The sequence below is a fragment of the Macaca nemestrina genome, chromosome 11 (assembly GCF_043159975.1).
Source record: "Macaca nemestrina isolate mMacNem1 chromosome 11, mMacNem.hap1, whole genome shotgun sequence".
Lineage (NCBI taxonomy): Eukaryota > Metazoa > Chordata > Mammalia > Primates > Cercopithecidae > Macaca > Macaca nemestrina.
Window position 1 is genome coordinate 129031889 of NC_092135.1, and position 23575 is coordinate 129055463.

The 23575-nt window shown below is 45.2% G+C and overlaps 1 protein-coding gene and 1 pseudogene across 1 annotated transcript in view; one reads left to right on the top strand and one right to left on the bottom strand.

Moving 5' to 3' along the window:
* Positions 1-20646, bottom strand: part of LOC105473944 (G protein-coupled receptor 55) — a 49263-nt gene extending 28617 nt beyond the window's left edge. The window contains exon 1 of the mRNA XM_024790306.2: positions 20206-20646. The gene's annotated coding sequence lies outside the window, so the exon portion shown is untranslated. The remainder of the gene's footprint in view (positions 1-20205) is intronic.
* LOC105473945 (cytochrome c oxidase assembly protein COX20, mitochondrial pseudogene) lies at positions 16291-17507 on the top strand (annotated as a pseudogene).
* Positions 20647-23575: the final 2929 nt, after the last annotated feature.

The following is a 23575-nucleotide window of genomic DNA, read 5'->3' on the forward strand; positions in this document are numbered from 1 at the left end:
AGTTGTCTATAAAAACCCTTGGGGCCGGGATGATCCCCAGAGATAAGTCTGGTGACAGTTGTCTTAATACAAAAATGAATTATTAGAATTTCTCTTGAGTTATTACTCAAGTTGTCAAAAGCTGACTAAGTTGTTTGGTTGGAGGCTAAGGGGAAAGTAGTTTACATTTATGATTCTTCTTTTTATGCTTGTATACAAAGGAATAGAAGTCAGGACTCTTGATCTAACCTGAGTCAGATTTCCTACGTCAAATACTGTTTCTCTAGTCTTCCTCTTACCTCCCTAGTCTCCTAAGTTTATTAATACACTTTAAAACATAATAGGTTTCCTTGAATAAAATGATTCTGATTTTCAGCTGGGCTGTACGACTGGAAACATTAAGTAAAAAAATGTATTCTAGGCCAGGCACAGTGGCTCACACCTGTAATCCCAGCATTTTGGGAGGCTGAGGTGGGAGGATTGCTTGAGGCCAGGAGTTTGAGACCAGCCTGGGCAACAACATAGTAAGACCCCGTCTCTACAAAATTTTTTTTAATTAGCCGGGTGTGGTGGTGCACACTTCTGGTCCTAGCTACTTGGGAGGCTGAGATGGAAGGATCACTTGAATCCAGGAGTTAGAGGCTATGGTGAGTCGTGATTGTGCCAGTGCACTCCAGTCTGCACAAGAGAGTGAGGCATTGTCACTGTCAGAGATGATAAATTCCTTTACAAAAAGCTTCAGGTCCCTATTCTTTGTTTCTTAAGACCAACTTCCTTGTACTTCCTTGTCTCCTAGCTACCTGTTCTATAAATAACCCTCCTGCCTTTGCCGCACCCAGACCGCTCCAGACATGCCTTCTCTCCCAGTAACGGGCAGCCTCTACCTTCCTGCCTAATTGACCCTATTCAATTTTAAACCTTAGCCAATCGGGTTAGCTTAGATTGTGCGGTCCAATCCCAGCTAATGGGTGTGCTCTTGTGATCGAGATTGGCCCAAGTTACACGCTTCTGCAGAAGTAAATTGCCTTGCTGAGAGAGCTTTTTGCTGGAGTGCTGATTCTTCTTTGTGGCACTGAGCATTTATTTCCAACAGTCACCAAAAAAACGTTTTCTATGATAAATTGTGATTTTTTTTTTGTAGATTTGGGGTAAAAATGTAAACCATTGAAAAAAGTCTTGCCCTGGCTCATTCAAAAAGACAAGCAGTAGAGACCTCATCTAGGAGAATGTTCATGCTAATTTCTGTCAGCTACAAAACACAGATGCTGCCACAACCACCAAACAGAATAGAGAAAATCTGCTCAGTAAAACAAGATATTTAACTATTTTAAAATTTGGGGCACAGTGGCTCACGCCTATAATCCCTGCAATTTGGGAGGCAGAGGAAGGAGGATTACTTGAGCTCAGGAGTTTGAGACCAGCCTAGACAATATATTGGGACCATCATCTCTACCAAAAAAAAAAAAAAAAAAAAAAACGAGCTGGACATGGTGGTGTGCACTTGTGGTCCCACCTACTTGGGTGGATCACTTAAGCACAGGAGATTGAGGGTGCAGTGAGGCATGATCACACCACTGTACTCCAGCTTGGGAGACAGAGCAAGATTCTGTCTCAAAAAAAAAATGGTTAGACTCATTCTCATACTAATAATTGGGGGTTTGTGTGAAACATCACATAAAAAGAAGCCAGCCAGGCAAGGGCCCCCTTAAATGCCATTTGAGGAAGTGAGGCCATCAGGGTGGGCTTTATATGGAATCAATTTTTTTTGAAAGACCATGTAATACCTTTTACTCCTTCTAAACTTTGTAAGAAATACAATCAAAGTTCTCTTTCTGTAACCAGATGACAAAAAACAAACAAACAAAAAAAAAGGTTGAGCCAGCCCTACAGAACCTGGTCTCTTACCGTGTGTTTCTGTGAGACAGTTTTAACAAATATTTTATATTGCTTAGAAAAATATTGGTATTTCCTGATGGCTTTTCACTTGAAGGAAAGACTGGAGCAGTTTGACTGGGGCTGGGGATGCTGGGATCAGAGAGTAAATAAAGATCCCAGGTGCTCATTTGGCTTAACTCCACCAAAAAACAAGAGAAAAGAGAGAGAGGAGAGAGAGAGCGCTCTCTGTAGCAGAACTGTACCCATTCTAGAGAGGTGGAAACTGAGGCCCCAGCAGAGGCCTTCCCTGGCAGTGCTTGGGCTAGAGCCAGGTCAAGGCCCATTTATACCCGGAGCCAGCAGGACAGCATCCTGGCTGGCTGGCTCCCCGCCCAGAGACTGCTCGAGAGCTTGGTTGGCTATTGCCTTCCAGAGCAGCCCCTCCTTCCTGTGCACCTCCTCCCCTCTCCCCCTAGCCCCTCCATGGAGGGCCAAGAAGCCCAGACAGCCCTGGGCATGGGTGCTAAGAGATGTCTGGGCTCAGGAATTTCCTGGCAGGAGCAGCAGTACACATGTTTGTCTCCGGGCATCCCCCGCCCCAGGGAGGGGCCAAGTAAGAGAGGCAACAATGCCAGAGTAGGTCACAGAGCAAGAGCCTGGAGAGCTAAGAGCTATCCCTGTTCAGGGTTCTGACGGAGTTTGGGTGTTGTCCCCTCTAGATCTCATGTTGAACTGTCATCCCCAGTGCTGGAGGCGGGGCGTGGTGGAGGGGGTTAGATTATGGGGGTGGATTTCTCATGAATGATCTTGCGCCCTCCCCTTGGTGCTGTCCTCTCAGTAGCGAGTTCCTTCTTGCGAGATCTGGCTGTTTGAAAGTGTGCGGCACTTCCCCGCCCCTCCTCTTGCTCCCACTCTGGTCAGGTGAGATGCCGGCTCCCTCTTCGCCTTCTGCCAAAATTGCAAGCAAGGTCTCATTCGAAACAGGGCAGGTGCCGGCACCACACTTCGTGTAAAGTCTACAGAACTGGGAACCAATTAAACCTCTTTTCTTTATAAATTATCCAGCCTCAGGTATTTCTTTATAGCATCATAAGAATGGCCTAACATGGGGTCTGTCTTAGGAAGGGGCCCTCGGGCTGTCCCTCTTCTCCCTGGCCCTAGCCCAGGAGGAGGACCAGCGAGATCAGTCAGGTGAGAAGCCTCTCCATGAAGATCCTTCTGCTATTCATTACACACACAACAGCATCTTGGTCCCAGACGCGGGGTCCCAGAGAGGACCTCGAGGAGACTTCCCAGGTCAGCAGTGGAAATTACCCACCACTGGACATTGGACAGGGCAAAGCTGTGGTGTGGAAAGGGGCAAATCCACCTCCCTCCCACGTGTACCCACATGATTGTCCCCGGGACTTCCATGAGCTTGATGAGCCAGAAGCTATGGTTCTGCACACGTGAGTCTGTGACCTGACAGCTGTGCCTGCTTCACCAGTGTAGAGACTCGGATGCCCAGGCAAACCCTGGAAGTGTGGAAGGGAAGGGGAGAAAGCCTGCGGAGGGAGTTGGAGGAGCCGTGGATTCCAGTAACCTTCGCGGATTAGTTCAGAGGGAAATGTCCACAGCAGAGATGACTATGACACCCGGCACAAGATTTAATTCTCAGAGTGAAAACGAGAATGCCGTGTCTGTGGGAGCCCCGGGAGAATGACTCAACAGTGGCGTCCTACAGCATGATTTGCTTTAACTGCAGGTGAAGACAATCATTCAGGAGTGGAAAGAATATAACTGAATGCTTTGTCACAAATTTACTTTGATCTCATGTACCCCATAAATACAGACACTCACTATGTACCGCGAAAATTAAAAATAAAGATAACAAATTCACATTCGGCTTGTTCATCCTGATTCTTACTGCATCAAAGACAACAAGGAAGGCCCCATTGCCTGCCTTCTTGCTCATAGTTCAGCCGTCCAAGAATCATTCTTGATGCCCTGCAAGTGCCAGGCGCTGAGCTAGGCCCTGCAGATGCGACAATGGACATAGATGCTGTCCCAGCCACCGGCACTCGCTGCCCGGGGAAGAACCAGGTAAGGTTCCAGCGCATTGCCCTCCATGAAGCAGGAGCAGGAGTCTCACCGCGGGGCTGGGAGCTGCCTGCCTTCCTCCCACCAGCCTCTAAGGGAAGGATTTGTGTCTGCTGGCCTTCCTTGGTAGTAACAAATTCTGGTCGTGGACAAAGCAGATAGAAGACTACAGAAGACAGACAGGCTAAGGCAATCTGTGCAAAAAGATGGCGGCAGGGGAGAGGAAAGTCAAATTCACAGAATGAAGCGCGGACGTGGGTGGCGAGTGTGTGGCTGGGATTTGAGGTGGGAAGAGGCTGAGAGAGGACTGAGTTCCGGGAGGCAGCTGCCTCCTGCGTGGAGGACTCTCCAAGGGCAAGTGCTGGACATTGAGAATCGCTCCCAGACAATGATCCAGTTTCTCCAACAAATCAATGACATGAAAAGGAAAGGAGAAGAAAAGGGGTGACTCTGAAAGAATGCAATCCACGCCCTCATTTGAGCCCTCATTTGAACAAACCAGTCATAAAAAGACAGTTTTGACACAGTGGAGGAATCTGAATATGGATTTTGTGGTAGACAATATTACAGATTTACTTTTTATTTATTTATTTTTTTTGGAGATGGAATCTTGCTCTGTTGCCCAGGCTGGAGTGCAGTGGTGCGATCTCGGCTCACTGCAAGCTCTGCCTCCCGGGTTCACGCCATTCTCCTGTCTCAGCCTCCCGAGTAGCTGGGACTACAGGCGCCCGCCACCACACCTGGTTAATTTTTTGTATTTTTAGTAGAGACGGGGTTTCACCATGTTAGCCAGGATGGTCTCAATCTCCTAACCTCTTGATCTGCCCACCTTGGCCTCCCAAAGTGCTGGGATTACAGGGGTGAGCCACCGTGCCCAGTCTACAGATTGACTTTTAATTGTGTTAGCTAAGATGATGGCATGGTAGTTGCATTAAAAAGTGTCTTTTGTATTCACAATAACCAAGATAGGGAATCAGCCTAAGTGTCCATCAGTGGATTAATGGATTAAAAACATATACACAAAGAAATATTATTTAGCCATTAAAAAAGGGAATCTTGTCATTCGTGACAACATAAATGAACCCAGAGGACATTCTGCTCAGTGAAATAAGCCAGACTAAGAAAGACACATACTACATGACCTCACTTATATGTGGAATTTAAAGAAGTCAAACTCCCAGAAGCAGGGAATAGGATGGGGGCTGCCAGGGGCTGGAGGGCTGGGGAGGATGTGGAACCGGGAGATATTGGTCAAAGGTGTTTCAGTTAACAGGAATACGTTCTGGAGATCTATTGTATATAGTAGCATGGTGACTGTAGTTAATAGTTCTGTATTGTAAACTTGGAAATTGCTACAAGAGTAGATTTGAAATGTTCTTACCACGCATGCAAAAGGATAATTATGTGATTGATGGATGTGTTCATTAGCTTGATTTAATCATTTCCCAGTGTATACATATATCAAAACATCACCCTCTGCATCATTCGCATATCCAATTTCTGTCATTTGTACCTTAACAAAACTGGGGACCAGAGAGTGTGGAGAAAAAAGTGTCCTCATCAGAAGAGATGCACCCTGTAGTATTAAGCTAAGATGCCATGAGGTCAGTGTAAGTGGTGGAGGGTAGAGATCAATGAACTAGAGATCAGTGAAATGAGACTGGCAGAAGCTGATGGTTGTGGAAGCTGAGCGGGATGTCCCAGTAGCACGGGACAAGTTCCCATTGCAGCCCACACCTGAACCAGGCCATAGTTGGGGCCAAGCTTCCTCTCTGGCAGAGCTAGAAGAAAGCAGGCCTAGCCCATCAGACCTTTTAGGGACCTCCAGGGCCTATCGGGGGCAGGGGCCAGGGCAAGGCAGCTGTGGCTGGGGGTGCTCATGTGGCCCTTTAGGAGTCTACTGGGGTTCTTTGAGACACACCCCAAACTAGAGAGCAGAGCATCTTAATCACATCATATTTTAGTGAACCCCGAAAAGTAAATAAGAATTGAGATAGGTTCATGATGAACTAACCCTATTGCTCATTTCCTATGTTTGACTTTAGCATATTCAACTTTCTGACAGCCCCATTACACTGGCCACACCACAGACCCACGCCTTCCATCCCTTCCTCATGCCCAAGCCAGCAAGAGCCACTAGCTGGCAAATCGCTGCTTTCCACTATAGATGGGGGAAACTGCCTGGCTGCCAACAACCCAGTTTACGTAGCAGTCTCCCCTTGGTCAGCACCACCGGAGTTTTGTTGGTTATGGGGCGATCTTACTGAGGTTAGTTAGGTGTGCTGCAGCAGTGAAGCTGGAGCCTGCCTTCTGCACCTTGGACTTGCACCAACCAACTGGGCTCCAATGCAAAGGGCAAGAGCACGATGAAAGAGCACATTTGCAATTCTAGAAGACTGCATCTAAGTTGCAAGGTGTAATTGGGACCCTGGTTACATTTTTAGCTCAAGGGAATAAAGCTCATCCCATCCTCCCTACCCCAGGAGGGAGTGTCTGTTGGTCAACTATGTGACCTCTTTTTTTTTTTTTTTTTTTGAGACAGGGTCTCACTCTGTCTCTCAGGCTAGAGTGCAGTAGCCCAATCATAGCTTACGGCAGCCTCTACCTCCCAGGCTCAAGCAATCCTCCTGCCTCAACCTCCCAAGTAGCTGGGACCACAGGGGCACACCACCATGCCAGGCTAATTTTTAACTTTTGTAGAGACTAGGTCTTACTATATTGCCCAGGATGGTCTTGAACTCCTGCGCTCAAGCAATCTTCCCACCTCAGCCTCCCAAAGTGCTGGCATTACAAGTGTCGACCACCACACCCAGATTTTTAGTGCTATTTTTTTTAAGTACCTTGTGTTCAACTTCAACTGGTCCCTCACTCCAACTCCTAACATAGCCTGCACCCAGCTACAGCGAGGCTTCCTAAAATACAAATCTGGCCCTGTCCTACCTAAGCAGAAACTGCATCCCGCCTCAGCAGGCCCCGGAGGCTTTGGTGTCTGTCAAGCTCCCCATCAGCGGATGAAGCCTGCAATGCCGCCCGGCTCCTCTGTAACATGAGTGTGGCCCCTGACTTCAGTTCTCTACAAGAAGTCTTGGGTGCTACAGTTGCCACCACCGCCCACCCGTGCGCCACCCCCAGCTTCCTCCCTTGGTGAGGCAAAGCACAGCCCCTATGCTTGGTCTGTGTCTCCCGCAGGCCTCTCACAACAGTTGCTTAGCAGAGCTTTCTCAGTCAGCACTGAAAGGGAACTTAGAACCAAGTGAGCTATCAGCCCCTCCAGGCCTGACTTCCCCACTCAGAGCCTCCCCCACTCCTTCCTCCCTCCCCGCCTCCCGACCTCTGGGTCTGGGTGGCTGCTCTCCACACACCTCCCAACCACATTGACCTGGGGAAGCAAGACAGATTCGAGAGTCTTGATTTTTGTTTTCACTAATTGCAAAAAAAAAAAAAAAAAATACTAAATAAATCAAAATAAACCAAAAAGAGAAGGAAAAATTCTCCCATAGTCCCTACCCTATATATGGAACCTACTCTCTCTCATTGCCTTTGAGGCTTTGTTTACAGGCAGAACCAGCATGAGACTGGCAGGCATGGTGAAGAGTCAGTTACATAATTCGGATTTTTTCACTTAGAGCTGTCGATATTCCTTCCACGCCAGTGCAGAGTCTTCATCATTATCCTTTTAAGCCACATAATATTCTATTAAACGTACATGCCAGCATTTATTTAATCATTCCCCAATTATAGGTCATTTAGGTAGTTTTTCCTTCTTTTGGGAATTATTGTTTTAAAATATATTCCCTGAGGGTTGGGCGAGATGGCTCACGCCTGTAATCCCAGCACTTTGGGAAGCAGAGGCAGGAGGGTTGCTTGAGCTCAGGAGCTCGAGACCAGCCCGGGAAACATAGGGAGACCCTATCTTTACAAAAAATAGTCAGGTTTGGTGGCATGTGCCTGTAGTCCTAGCTCCTCGGGAGGCTGAGGTGGGAGGATCATCTGAGTCAGGGAGGTCAAGGCTGCAGTGAGTTGGGACGGTGCCACTGCACTCCAGCCTGAGTGACAGACTGAGACCCTGTCTCAAAAAATAAAATTAATAAATATAAAATATAGTCCCCGAAGGGGAATCACTACATCAACAGGCCTAATGCTTTTATGGCTCTTGTCTTTGTTTGTTTGTTTTGTTTGTTTTCTTTGAGACGCAGTTTCACTCTTCCACCCAGGCTGGAGTGCAATGGCACAATCTTGGCTCACTGCAACCTCTGCCACCCGGGTTCAAGCGATTTTCCTGCCTCAGCCTCTCAAGTAGCTGGGATTACAGGCACCCACCACCACGCATGGATAATTTTTGCATTTTTAGTAGATACGGGGTTTTCACCATGTTGACCAGGCTGGTCTCAAATTCCTGACCTTGTGATCCACCCGCCTTGGCCTCCCAATGTGCTGGGATTACAGGCGTGAGCCTGCTTTTATGGCTCTTGATAGCTATTGTAAGATTGCCTTCCTGGGAAGAATGGGGTGGATTCCATCAATTCCCCGGCCTAGATCAGCGCTTCTCAAAGTGTGGCTCAGGCACTCTTGGGGGAAGGGTGGTCTTGGTACGCTTTCTGGGGATCCACAAGGTCAAAACTATTTTCATAATAATAATAAAATGTTGTTAGTACTTCCTTTTCCACTCTCTCCCTTTAGTGAGTGTACAGTGGAGTTTTCCGGAGGCTCTATGCTGTGTGATGCCGCAGTAGATTGAATAGAGATAGGAGAGGCCAACCATCTTTCACGAAGCCCAGCATCACAGAGATTTGTGGAAATGTAGAAATAATGCTTCTCTTCTCACTAAATTTATTTTGCTTTGAAAAATATAACTTTTAATTAAAAATGTTATTTATGTAAATAATATAGTTTCTTTTTTTTTTTTTTTTTTTTTTTTTTGAGACAGAGTCTTGCTCTGTCACCCAGGCTGGAGTGCAGTGGCGCGATCTCAGCTCACTGCAACCTCCGCGTCCCAAGTTCACACCATTCTCCTGCCTCAGCCTCCTGAGTAGCTGGGACTACAGGCACCCACCACCACGCCCAGCTAATTTTTTTTGTATTTTTAGTAGAGACAGGGTTTCACCATGTTGGCCAGGCTGTTCTCGAATGCCTAACATCGTGATCCACCCGCCTCAGCCTCCCCAGGTGCTGGGATTACCGGCGTGAGCCACCATGCCCAGCCAGTTTCTTTGTTTTAATTTCTAACATGGGAAACCCTGATAGATATCTACATAGACAAGAGCTTTTTGAGATCCTTAACACTTTTTAAGAGTGTAAAGGGGTCCTGAAGCCACATGGTTTGGGAACCACTGGCCTGTACATGATGTGGCAGAATGCAGGGTGTGCTGAGCAGGCCTTGTTCAGCCCATCGCCTACCTGCCTGTCTCCCAGGCATGGCACCCAGGACAAGGCACAGAGCAATTGGCTTTTTTGTCTTTTTATCTCTTCTTGCCACTTTTATTTTCTTCTCTTCTTCTCTTTCCCCTCTTTGTTTTTCTCTTGTTTTGCTCTTCTTTCCCCTACTCCAGCCTCAGACCTCATAACAAGAGCTGCACAGATAATGAAACCTTCTCTGCTTCACCTAAATCAAACATTTTTTCTCACATCTAAATAGAGATTAGTGACATTTGAAACAGGTTTTTCATTATTACTAATATCATTCACAAGAAGTGACATGTGTGGTGTTATGATAAGTACACACGTGTTGGCTTTTGCCCACAGTTCCTGGCTCGGAACCCCCATAGCCCTTGTTACAGTCTCGTGTTATGACAGTGGCTGTGTTGGGCCTCAGGAAACAGAAGCTCTCTGGCCTTCTCCTGCTCTCCTTTCATCTGCCACCGGGCAGGACTCGTGTCTCTCCCCGCCTTTCTGATTGTGGGTCTTAAGACTCTCCCCAGAGGGTTCTGTCCTACGCCCTGAGCGAAGGAACGCTGACACCATGAAGCTTCCGTAAAAACCCCAAGAGGACAGGGTTCAGAGAGCTTCCGGAGAGCTGAGCTCACGGAGGTTCCTGGAAGCTCCATGCCCCTTCCCCTATACCTTGCCCTGTGCATCTCTTCACCTGTATCCTTTGTAATATCCTTTAGAATCAACTGGCGAATGTTAAGTATTTCCGTGAGTTCTGTGAGCCACTCCAGCAAATTGATCAAACCCAAAGAGGGGGTTGTGGGAACCCCAACTTGAAGCTGGTCGGTCAGAAGTTCCGAAGTCCAGACTTGCGTCCGGGTCGGGGATAGTCTTGGGACTGAGCCCTCAACCTGTGGGCTGTAAGACTATCTCCAGGTAGACAGTGTTGGAATTGAACTGGAGGACACCCCACTGCTGTCCGCGGCTTGGTGGGACAACCGCCCACACATCTGGTCCCAGAAGTCTCCTTCTGTGTTGCTGACTGTTGTTGTGGTGTGTGAGAACAGAGGAAAACCATGGTTTGAGAGTGTTTCCCTGAAACAATATGCATATTTTAAAAATATACACACGTAATCAAAGGACTAAAAATGAAAATGAGATATTTTCCTACCAACTTGGCAGAGATTTATTAGATGGCAACGCTTAGTGCTGGCAGATGTCTAGGGAGGAGGGCAGCCTCATGTGGTTTCTAGAAGGCAACTTGGCAACGCGCACCAGGGGCCTTAAAAATAGCCTACCCTTTGACCCAGAGGAGTGCAAAAGGCTGACAGCTCCACTTTGTGCTATTAACAACTTGAGGCCGGGCGCGGTGGCTCAAGCCTGTAATCCCAGCACTTTGGGAGGCCGAGACGGGCGGATCATGAGGTCAGGAGATCGAAACCATCCTGGCTGACACGGTGAAACCCCGTCTCTACTAAAAAATACAAAAAACTAGCCGGGCGAGGTGGCGGGCGCCTGTAGTCCCAGATACTCGGGAGGCTGAGGCAGGAGAATGGCGTGAACCCAGGATGTGGAGCTTGCAGTGAGCCGAGATCTGGCCACTGCACTCCAGCCTGGGCGGCAGAGCGAGACTCCGTCTCAAAAAAAAAAAAAAAAAAAAAAAACAACTTGAAGTTGCCTGGGATCTTGACAACTGAGTGTAAGCAGGGATTTTTTTTCCCTTTCATTAGGCCCAGAGAAGGTACATCTGTGGGTTTTTGTTGTTATTGTTGTTTGGGTTTTTTGGTTTTTTGTTTGTTTGTTTGTTTTTGTTTTGTTTTTTTGTGAGACAGGGTCTTGCTCTGTTGCCCAAGCTGGAGGGCAATGGCACAATCATGGCTCCCTGCAACTTTAACCTCCTGGGCTCAGGCGATCCTCTTACCTCAGCCTCCTGAGCAGCCAGGACTACAGATACATACCACCATGCCCAGCTAATTTTTTTAAACAAATTTTTATAGAGACGGGGATCTTGCTGTGCTGCCCAGGCTGATCTCAAACTCCTGACTCAAACTATCTTCCTGCCTCGACCTCCCAAGTACTGGGATTACAGATGTGAGCCACCACACCTGGCAAGAGAAGGTACATTTGGGAAGGGAGGGGGGTTACTGGACTTCAAAGATAGAGATGACATGGTCACCTGAACTCTCATCAGGACACGTGGGCAAACTCTCCTGCAGGTAGCAGGCCAAGGCCTATAGGGAGAAAGAAGCCTGAGGGCAGGTGCAGCTTGTGTGCCAGGAACCACAATCCAGGTGAGTACTTTGGAATACTCCCTCTGTACTAAGATCCTCTCCTCTTATGCCCAAGCCTTCAGTAATAATATTGGATTAAGAGGTACTGCCTGGTCTTAGCAGGTGTGATCCAGAAGTCAGCTGGAGCCTGGCCATGCCTTGAACTCTACATGAGGTTGGCTCATTGTGAGCCCAGAGGGCTAAGGAAGGCCACAGCCCTCCGTAGGATGTCCCGTTGTATGGTCTGGGGATGGCCAATGCCCTCCCAAGTTTTCCACACATTCCCAGGGCAGGACTGCTGACACCTCCACGGCCTCTGCTTTTCCCATGGTGCTGCTTGTCAGTCACTTGTCTCCTCTTCCGGGAGTCCTACAGAGACCCCCCCTGCCCTCAAGGTGTCATGGGCATTTCTGAAGCTCAGGGACTGCAGAGAGACAGGGAGATGTCACATCACAGAAGCACAAGCTTCCATCGGGCATCTGCACAGCTGAAATGGCCCACGGCTGCCCTGTCCCCGCGGAACATCCCAAGGCCGGCCCCCACAGGAGCCAGCCTCTTGCAGGCAGGCTTCTCTCACCTTCTGCCTTCCTGGCCCTTCTCTCTACCCCTCCTCTTTCCTCCCTCACAGCAGCTGAAGCCTCTGCGTGGTGGCCCAGGTGCCTGCCGATGTCCACTGCCTCTGCTCCACCATCTGTCCTAACAGTTGCCAAGGTGTTTCCCAGCTATGAGGACCTTTGCTGCCAGTTGTCACAATGAAAATGGTTTCCTCTGTTTCAGCTGGGCCTTGGGGAATTAGAGTGATGCTTGGGTCCATCCTTGGATGCAGTGGCTCAGGAAGCATGTGCATCCCAGAAAAGTGAGTTCCCTGGTGGCCAGAAGGAAGGAAGGAGAGGTGGCTGGCTAAAGTGACCAGCAACCAGGTAGGGGCAGTGGTTGTGTGCATCCTGGAGCATCGTTCGGGGTTTCTGAGGTGGGCAAAATAATCTCCCCCATCCCAATATGTCCAGGTACAAATCTCAAGAACCGGTGAGTATGTTCAATTACATGGCAAATTAAGGTTGTCAATGGAATTAAGGTTGCCAATTATCCTGGATTATCCTGGTAGGCCCAATGTAATCACAAGAGTTCTTGAAGGTAGAGAGTGGGGCAGAAGAGACAGAGGGATAGGATGTGAGAAGGACTCAATCCACTGTTACTGGACTTGAAGACGGAAGAAGGGGCGATGAGCCAAGGGCTGCAGGCAGAACCGGCTCTGGAAGCTGGAAAGGCAGAGAAACAGGTTCTCCCCTAGAGCCTCCAGGAGAACACAGTGCTGCCAGCACCCTGATTTTAGCCCAGTGAGACTTGTGTTGGGCTTCTAATCTACAGAACTGTAAGATAATAAATTTGTGTTATTTTAAGCCACTTAATATACGGCAATGTGCTACAGCAGGAAGGGGAAATAAACACATCTTCTCAGACACTATCAGGGGACAAGAACCTGGCAAAAACCTGCACATCCTGTGTCCCTCAGTTGACCATAATGAGGGCACTGAAGAGCAGAATCTCCTAGGAAGCTGGAGAGGCTGGAAGCATCCAGGATACACGTCTGTCCAGTCTGGATCTTCTTAAAAACCAGGAACGTGAGTAGGTGTGAGTCTGCACATGGCCAGGAGAAGAAGGCTGGCAGTACCCTCCACCACCCCAGTCTCCTGGAACCACCTTCCTAGTGGGGGATTCCCAAGGAGAGTCCTCAGCCTGGGAGGCTCCAAGGTCTGATGAGCAGGCCTGTGGAGCAAGCTTATGTTAGCTGAGCTCATTCTGGAAACCACAGCTTCCCACTGGCTTCTGATCAACAGGACCTTGTCTTGCTCAAGTCAAAACACCCAGGAAGCCAAATCATAACAGAGGGCTTCTGAGCAAGTTCCGAGATGCAAAGGTTTCACAGCCCTGGCTATGCAGCTCCGTAATCGTGCCCACAACAGCTGCCCCTGGCATCAGGTGGGCCGCATGCATCCTTGCACCTGGTCTTCTTGCCCACTCCCCTGACACAGTGTAGATGGCACTGCCAAAACCCCGTCCAAGCCAGAGCTTTCTCTGTGTTTCCACAGTGACAGAGCCAAGCCCCTGCGCTGGGCTGGCTGTCATTCTGTGTCCTGAAGAGGACTTGGCTTAACTCTCTTCTAGTTCATTTCCTGTTGGATTTAAAGCTTGGCTTTCAGACTTCAGTCTTAGTTCCCTCCTTTCCATGCCACTGGCAGAAGCCTCCTGGCCTTAAACTTTTTATTTTTATTTTTTGTGGGTAATAGTAGATATATATATTTATGGGGTACATAAGATTTTAATATAGGCATACAATGTGTAATAATCACATCTGGGTAAATGAGGTATCCATCAACTAAAGCATTCATCCTTTGTGTTACAAATAATTCAGTTATACTCTTTTAGTTATTTTTAAATGTACAATTAAATGTTATTGACTATAGTCACCCTGTTGTGCTATCAAATACTAGGTCTTGTTTATTCTTTCTGTTTTTTTGTACCCACTAACCATGGCCACTAATCATTACTTTAATAAATCCTTTCTTGAAGGTGTTAGTGTTTTTTAAGCATTCAATTTAGTTTGTGTTTGGAATTCAAAGTTAGCACAAATGACTTCCATGCCACTTGCACTCTTTCAAAAAAAATCATGACAGACATCACTAATCAATTACTGTACTCTTCCTCCCTGGGCCTGGAGTGCCCCAGGAATCCTTAATATAGTCTTCTAAGCAGTCCTCACCTAACAATTGGAAATGGCAAGTGAAAAGAAACTAATATGTCATCCCTTGATGCAATTACAGTTAAGGACAGAGTCATCTTTTTAATTCCTCCCACTATGTTTATCCCTTTACTATGTGACGGTAATTCTGTCACCAAGAGCTAGCATCCCAACTCAATACACCATTTCTGTGAAATTATAATCTCCATCTACTTTGAGTGGTAAAGAAAAGAATAATTCACAATCCACTGTTGAAATTTTGTCAGATAATGCAAACAACAAATGTTGTTAGCTGTCTAATGATTTTGTGTTATTTCCTTAAGGAAATTTCTCCTCATTTTTATCCAGTAGAAAGGTCTTGACTTCCTATTTTCCATGTCTCCTTGATGTGACAGCATATCTGAGGCCTTGTTACGGGCACACGTGACAGTGGATCAGATGCTCTTAGGAAAGAAAGTGGCTTGCACACAGATTCCTTGCTCAACTTATATAATTGTACATAATTCCCACAACCCAAACACAGGCTTTTCTCACCTCACATTTTCTTCAGCCTGTTAAGACAGTTGCAGTGATGGAATTTAGTCCCACATTAGCAGTATCACTACTCAAGGGCCGATTAAACATCCGCTCAATGGCAACTTCTTAGAATTGTAAAGCAAAACCAAATGCAATTCAAGTGTAGAGAATGATTACACTTAACATGGTAGACCGTAAAGGAGACTCACATCGGAAAATGCAGCCAGAAAATATTATACCAATGTCTTTTTGTCTTGTTTTGTTTTGTTTTGTTTGACAGGGTCTTGTTGCATCGCCCAGGCTGGAGTGTGCCTGCAGTGGTGTGATCACGGCTCACTGCAGCCTTGACCTCCCGGGCTCAAGCAATCCTCCCACCTCAGCCCTCTAAGTAGCTGGGGCTACAGGCGTGTGACACCACATCTGGCTAATTTGAAATTTTTCTGTAGAATCAGGGTCTCACTATGTTGCCAAGTTTGGTCTCAGGCTCCTGGCCTCAAGTGATCCTCCCTCCTCAGCCTTCCAAAATGCTGAGATTATAGGCATGAGTCGCCACACCCAACTACACCGGTGTCTTTAAACTAGAGGATTCCTACTTCTCCTTCGGAGAATCCCAATAGCGAGGACAGTGGGAGGTCCTGTTCTAACGTTCACCTGAAAGCAAGATTTTATTACCACATTTATTTTATTTACTTTATTGATTGATTTATTGAGATAGACCCTCGCTCTGTTGCAGTGCAGTGGTAAAATCTCAGCTCACTGCAACCTCCGCCTCTTGGGTTCAAACGATTTTCCTGCCTCAGCCTCCCAAGTACCTGGGACTATAGACACGCACCACCACACCCGGCTAATTTTTTGTATTTTTAGTAGAGATGGAAGTTTCACCATGTTGGCCAGGCTGGTCTTGAAATCCTGACCTCAAGTAATCCACCTGCCTCGGCCTCTCAAAGTGTTGGGATTATAGGCGTGAACTCCTGGCCATCTGTTAATTTTTTTAAATATCAGACTTGCAGAAAAGTTGAGAAGCAGTTAAACACCCATTTACCCTTCACTATATATATATAAAAATATATATATATAAAAAAATATATATATATATATTTTTTTTTGCTGAAGCATTTGGAGTAAGTTGCAGACATATGCTCACTTCACCCCTAAATACTTCACCTGCAGCTCCTAAAAGAAGAACATTCTCTTACATAACCCAATACCATGGTCACAATGAAGAAATTTAACGTTTAACGTGGATACAATATTATCTAATAATCTGTATTTTTAAAAAATCTTTGTCTTGCATGTAATCAGGGTTCACACATTGTATTTGACTGTTTAATACCTTTTCATCTAGAGCTGTCTTCCCACCTTTTTTTGTCTTTCATGTCATTGACATTCTTGCAGAGCCTAATGGACTATTCTGCAATCTCTATTTGCCTAATTACTGCCTCATAATGTAATTCAAATGAAAACTTTTTTCTTTTTTTTTTCGGTTCTAAGATCCCCTGTGGATGCCTGAAACTGCAGAGAGTACCAAGCCTGACTGTCGCCAATCACAAGAAGTTTCTGTTCAGGTCTTCCACCCACGAGTGTAATGCCTTTTTCGTCTTAACTGAGCACTTATCACGCACTGTGGTCATAACTTTTGCAGTTTGAGGTACAACAGCAAAACCAGCACACATTCTTTTTCTTTCTTTACAATTTCAGTTAGAAATTTTATTCTGACCATAGATTTTGGCAATCTCAGCAAATGATTTTGTTTCTTAAGTTGGGAACTTTTGCCTTTTCCCTTACAAGAGGCACTTGAGGGCTTCTCTTTGGCATATCTGAATTACCGGCTTCACTACGCTTGTGCTTTGGGGCCATTATTTAGTAAAATAAGGGTTCCTAGAACACAGGCACTGCAATTCCTTGACAGTCGATGTGATAAGCTAGACGGCTGAACGGGCTAGTGACTAACGGCTGGTGGTGTCTCCAGCATGGATACGCGGGACAAAGGGGTGATTCACATCCTGAGCAGGATGGAGTGGGGCAGCCAGAGATTTCATTGCGCTGCTCAGAACAGCGCGTGATTTAAAACTAGTGAATTTTTGGGGACGGGGAGGGGAGCGGCTGGCCGGTCTTCCTCTCCCGCGGCGCAGGCGGTGCTGGGCGGGTGGAGGCGCGGAGTCGTCCCCATGGCCGCGGCGCCGGAGCCCGGCGAGCCCGCGAAGGGGAAGCTCTTTAAGCTCCTAGGCATTTTCGGTGTTGAAAATATTCCCTGTGCCCGGGATTCAATATTGTATGGTTCATTACGGTCTGTTGTGGCTGGCTTTGGACTTTTTTTTCTTTTTTATTGTTGTTAACTAGTAGAATTAGAAGATCAGGTGATGTTGGAGTAGGAGGATTTATCTTAGTGACTTTGGGATGCTGGTTTCACTGTTGATACAATTATGCAAAGCAAAGAATCCAGGGAAGAATTGCCAGAGAAGGAATGAAAAATAAGATATTATATGAAAGTACCCACCTTGATCCTGAAAGAAAACAAACCAAGGGCAACGGCAGCAGTTGAACAACCTTGAGCAGAGAAAACCAGACTCCCTCAAGTCAGTGTGAACAAAGCTAAGCTCAACCACGAAAAACATTTTGCATACAATAAGGTCTCAATCAAGTAAATAAAATTTGTTTAAGTTGTAATAAATAAATAAAACTTTTGAATTGTTTGTGAAGTTTTAAATTGAATATTTTCAGGCTGTGGCTAAAACTCAGGATAGTGAAACCACACATAAGAGAGTACTACTGTTATCACATCAGCAGGCATGTAATGTTAGTCTCATTATTTGTAAACCTAACTTTAAAAATTTTTTTTAAACTATTTATGGGTACAAAGTAGGCGTATATATTTATGGAATATATGAGATGTTTTAATACAGACATGCAATTGTAAAATCATGGAGAATGGGGTATCCATTCCCCTCAAGCATTTATCCTCTCTGTTACAAACAATCCAATTATACTCTTTCAGTTATTTTTAAATGTTCAGTTAAGTTATTATTGACTATAGTCACCCTGTTGTGCTATCAAATAGTAGGTCTTATTCATTCTTTCTGTTTTTTTTTGTACCCAGTAACCATTCCTACCTCCCTCTGACAGCGCCCCCCACTCCTGCAACCACCACCACTCCTCTTCCCAAACTCTGGTAACCATCCTAACTGTCTACCTCCATGAGTTCAGTTGTTTCGATTTTTAGGTCCTACAAGTAAGTGAGAACATGCAATGTTTGTCTTTTATTTTATAAACCTCATTTTGATCATTTAGTTAAGGTGATATCCAAAAGATCTCTCCACTGTAATTAACACATAATCTGCAAAATGATAGTTTGGTAATGTGTAAATATCCAATACCCAAGGACCTCTCACCCAATGGCCTTAGCACCCATCGACCTTATTGACTGAATCAGTGATAACGAGGGTCTTTACAAAATAGTTGTAATCTAATTCTATCATTCCTTCTATCTTTATTAGCAGGCATTCTTCCATGAAGACACACTGAAATCTTGGTTTATAACTGTCATAAATCACATTTCAAGCAGCAGGAACTCTCCCACTGGATATACAATGAGAAGCACAGTGTGCTGTGCGAGGTCACAGCAGTTCCAAAAATGGAAATCGCCATAGTTTTGGTTCCCGCTTTTCTTCCTCCTCCTCACACTTTTTCTCCTCCAACTGCTCCATTTATCAAATACTTTGTTGCCAGTGTTGTGGTTTAAGGGCTTCAAACAGGCCAGGCATCTGGCTCACTCCTGTAATCCCAGCACTTTGGGAGGCCAAGGCAGGTGGATCGCTTCAGCCCAGGAGTTGGAGACCAGCCTGGGCAACATGGTGAAACCCCGTCTCTAGAAAAAAAAATTAAAAATTAGCTGGGCATGGTGGTGCACGTGTATAGTCCCAGCTACTCAGGAGGCAGAGACAGGAGGATCGCCTGAGCCCAGAGAGGTCAAGGCTGCAGTGAGCTGTGATTGCACCACTGCACTCCAGCCTGGGCAACAGAGTGAAACCCTGTCTCAATAAAATAAAAATAAAAATAAAAAATAAAAAACAAAGTTGCTTTACACACATAAAATCATTAGTTATTCCCAACAACCCTATGAGGTAGGTGAAAGCAGGCCCATTTTTCAGATGAGGAAATTGAAACATAGAGAAGCAGCTTGCCCAAGGTCATCCAGTGAGTGACAGACTTGGGGTTTGAACTCAGATGCATTTGATTTCGAAAGTCATGTTCCTGCCCAGCCACATTCCTAAAGCACTGCACTAATTTTTTTGTATGCACAGAAAACAATCACAGCAATAGTAATCCTTGATTTTTGTTGATTGCTAAACAACCCTTCATCCTTCTCTCTGAGTATTAGCAATGCAAAAGTCCAGAAGAATTGCATCAAAATAGTGACTACGGTTTCATAGATCATTTTCATTTTTGTCTTTATACACTTACCTGTATTTCCCAAGTTATCTACAATGCACAGGCATTGGTTTGGTGAGACAGATATATGAAGTGTTTTTAAAGAGAAATAGGGGTTTGGACATACATTTGACATAGATGTCAGACTCAGAAAAGCTCTCCCTCAGGGTTGCCTGTCCCTATCAGAGCCTGGATCACAGAGTAGACCCACCAGTACATGCCTGGGCTTAGGTGCTGGCAAGAGGCAATTTAGCAATATATATGACTTATTCTACACCAAACCAATGGAGGAAAGAATATAATTCAACCAATGGCCCATTGTCCCAGAAACTTAATCACAAACTGGCTTTGTACAAGACTCCAGGAAGCTGTCAAGGTCAGGGAAGCCTGAGCCTTGGACCTCAAATTGCTTACAAAGTAAGTTCAAGACAAAGAAACATACAGGAAACAACTTTTGAGACTGACAAGATAAGAAATGTGCAGTGCCAGTATAAGAAGATTGACCAGCAGCCAGGAAGGTAAGGTACAGAAGTTACTGAGGCTTCCAGTAATTTCTAAAAGGGAAGTCAGAATCATAGACCTGAAAGCCATTACTCTGAGTTTTTATGATTCTGGGCCTCTGTAACTTTCCTGTGTCTTTCTTTTGTTACTCAAATATTTCCCTACAGTCTTTAGCAAAGAAAACAAAATACCTTGCGAAGGAGAAAAAGAATTAGTAGGGAGATAGAATCCCAGTATAAAACCACAAATACTTCTGGATGACAAAAAAAAAATCACCATAAGACAGCTCCAACAGTAAAGAGCCTGGAAGTCATTAGTACCATCTTTACAAGGAAAAAAGCTGAACAAACTGAAAAGCAACAACTTTTCTTAGATGCTGCAGAGAATGGCAGTCAAAGCACCCACCCTAAAAATAGAAGAGACAGAGGAATACAGAGAACCACAACTTACCTTCCAGGAGCAGAAGCCGCCCTGGAGCCGGCAACTTGTAGGAGCACTTACATGGTAGCTGATGAATTGCTGGAGCCTGAGTGTTTGGACTAGTTTAAGTGTTATAAACTCCTGGGGTCCCTGTAGTAGGGAAGCTCCATATTTTCCTGGGGTTACCTCCAGGAAGGTCACCAGTTTCTCACTGTGAAGACAGGAGAAAAATCCCCAGGCTTCAGGCAAGAGGAGAGGAAAAGTAACCATTTAAAACCATCCCCAGTGGAAAAGTAACCATTTTGAAAGCCCAGAGCATTCTGTTCTCCTTAAGTGTTCTCATCAAAGGACACTGCCTTACCAGGGCCTTATCTGCCCTAGGGGAAGGGCAGTGAGATAACTTCAGCCCCCTTCTAGCCTTCCAGTCTCCATCAGGGGAGAAAAAGAGAAAGGCTACAGCAGGCACTCGACCCACTGAGATTTAATTGTAAGATTACACAATGCCTCTCCTCCCTAGTACCTTATGGTACTAGTTTGCTAGGGCTGCCATAAAATACCACACACTGGGTGGCTGAACCAACAGCGATGTATTATCTCACAGTTCTGGAGCCTGGAAGTTGTCAGGGCTATGTCCCTTCTGAAGGTGCTGGGAAGGAGCCTTCCTTGCCTCCTAGTTTCTTGTGGTTGCTGGCAATTCTCAGCATTCTTTGGCTTGGAGCTGCTTCATTCCAACCTCTGCCTCTACCATCACATGGCCTTCTCTCTGGAGGGGAGACAAAATTTGACGTCTACCTTATTAGGGCTTTCAATGGGAAGCCCTAATACATCCTGAGAATTAAACGGACGTAGACAGACGAACAGAAGTATACAAATGTATTTAATATAAGCTTTATGTGTCATGGGAGCCTTCATAAGAAAATTGTCTTAGTCCATTTTGTGCTATTATAACAGAATATCACAGACCAGGTAATTTATAAAGAATAGAAATTTATTTTTCACAGTTCTGGAGCCTGGGAAGTTCAAGATCATGGCACCGGCAGGTTCATTGTCTGGTAAGGATCCAGACTCTGGGTTCAAGAGGGCATTTTGAGTGGTGCGTCTTCCCGAGGGGATGAACGCTGAGTCCTCATGCGGTAGAAAAGTGGAGTGGGTGATGCTTTTTATAGCATCATTAATTCATTCACAAGAGTGGAGTTCTCATGACCTAAACACCTCCCAACACTGTTGCACTGGGAATTATGTTTCCAATATATGAGTTTTGGGGGACAGCAGACATGAAGACCTTTCAAAAAAAGTAATCAGAGTTAAACATTTATATACTGAGTTGGGCAAAGAATAGTAAAACTGAAAATATGATGAGGCAAAGGGGTTTGTGCTAGGGTGGTTATTGGGGTAGAAAAGTGGCTAGGAAGACAAAGGTCAAGTTAACAAAGTTTGTTTGTGTAGTTTTCTCCCAGCTTCTACTTTTTGTCCTTGATGATAAGAACGTTACTTTCCTCCTGGTATAGGGAAGACAACTTCCATAGGGAAGGTTTTATCTTCCTTCCAGGAGGATTTTACCTTCCAGGAGGGTTTTGCCTTCCAAGAGGGTTTTATCTTCTGCTTTTGGAGGGAGGGGGAAGGAGGGCCAGAGTAACCTCTTAAACTGATATTTAAGTGCCTTTAATGCAAAATAATCCCTGCATCAGAATGACACATTTTGGGGTGAAATGCTCTGAATTCCTTCACCTCTGTGTCTTTGTCTCTATGTATCCTCCCCTCTTTTTATAAGACCATGTCATTGGATTTAAGGACTGCTCTAATCCAGCAAGACCTCATCTTAATTTAACTACTTCCATCTGCAAAAACCCTATTTCCATATAGACTCATATTCTGAGTTTCCAGGTGAACAGGAATTTGGTGGGGGGACATTCACCCCACATCAACAGGCTCCAGTATAATAAAAGTAGACTATAACTGAAAGAGTTATTTAAGACAGAGTTCTCCTCTAGGCACAATGGCTCACGCCTGTAACCCCAGAACTTTGGGAGGCTGAGGCAGGTGGATCACTTGAGGTCAGGCATTCAAGACCAGCCTGACCAACATGGTGAAACCCTGTCTCTCCGAAAAATACAAAAGTTAGGCAGATGTGTTGGTGGGCACCTGTAATCCCAGCTACTCAGGAAGCTGAGGCAGGAGAACTGCTTGACCCTGGGAGACGGAGGTTGCAGTAAGCCAAGATGGCGCCACTGCACTCCAGCCTGGGCAACGAGAGCAAAACTCCATCTCAAAAAAAAAAAAAGAAAAAAGATAGAATTCTTAGGGAAACCCAAAACAATACAAGAGAAAACAAAACAAACAAACAAGCAAACAAAAAACACCTGAAACTAGAGGAAACTAAAGTTTCTGGCACCTACAGCTATAGGAAACATTAAACACGGCCCAGCTCCTAGTCAGATTAACATAAAACCTCACACTATAAATCCAATTTACCTCAGGTCCTACTATCATGTAAATCATGTCCAGCTTTCAACCAAAAATCACAAAGCATACTAAAAGGCAGTTAAAAACTGTCAACCTAAATAACAGAAACAGGCTCTCTAAAAGGAAAAGATATTTATTCAGGAATAGAGCATTGCAATGGGAATGCATGTGCCACAGTAAACTGCATACGCAAGGAGGAAGAATGAGGAGGATTATATGATTGTTTTGAAATGATTATCATTGGCTACAAGGGTCAGTAACAAAGGTGACGCCCACCCAAGGTTGAACATGCAGCTTTACTGGGAAGATTTCCTTGCGGAAGTGTTTTTTTGTGTAAGGTTACAATGGCTTCCGTGCAAGGTTTTGGTTTTTACAGAGTCTTTTGTGACAGTTTTGTTAGCACGCCAGTCACACAAAGACAAGTACTGTAAAAAAAAAAAAAAAAAGTCCTAGAGTAGTCAAATTCACAGAGATGAAAAGTATAATTAGTTTTTGTTTCATGGGTATAGAATTTCAGTTTTACAGGATGAAAGAGTTCTGAGGAGCTCTAGTATGGATTGGTGTCCAAAATGAACTCGTCATGGATGGTGGTGATGGATGCACAACCATATGACTGCCACTGAACTATACACTTAAAAATTGTTAAGATGGTCATTTTTACATTGTTTATATTTCACCACAATAAGTATGTTTAACTTTTAAAAAGTAAATAAATGAGAGAAGTATTGGGATGCATCATACCATACAAACTAATCAAAGAAAGGTGGGGGCAACCTATAAATAAATAGATAAAGCAGACTTCAGAACAAGGAAAATTATAAGGGAGAAAGAGGAACATTACGTAGTGATAAAGGGATCAATTCTCCAAGAAAATAGAATAGTACTTAACATATATGTACATAACAATGTCAAAATATGTAAGGCAAAAATTAGTAGA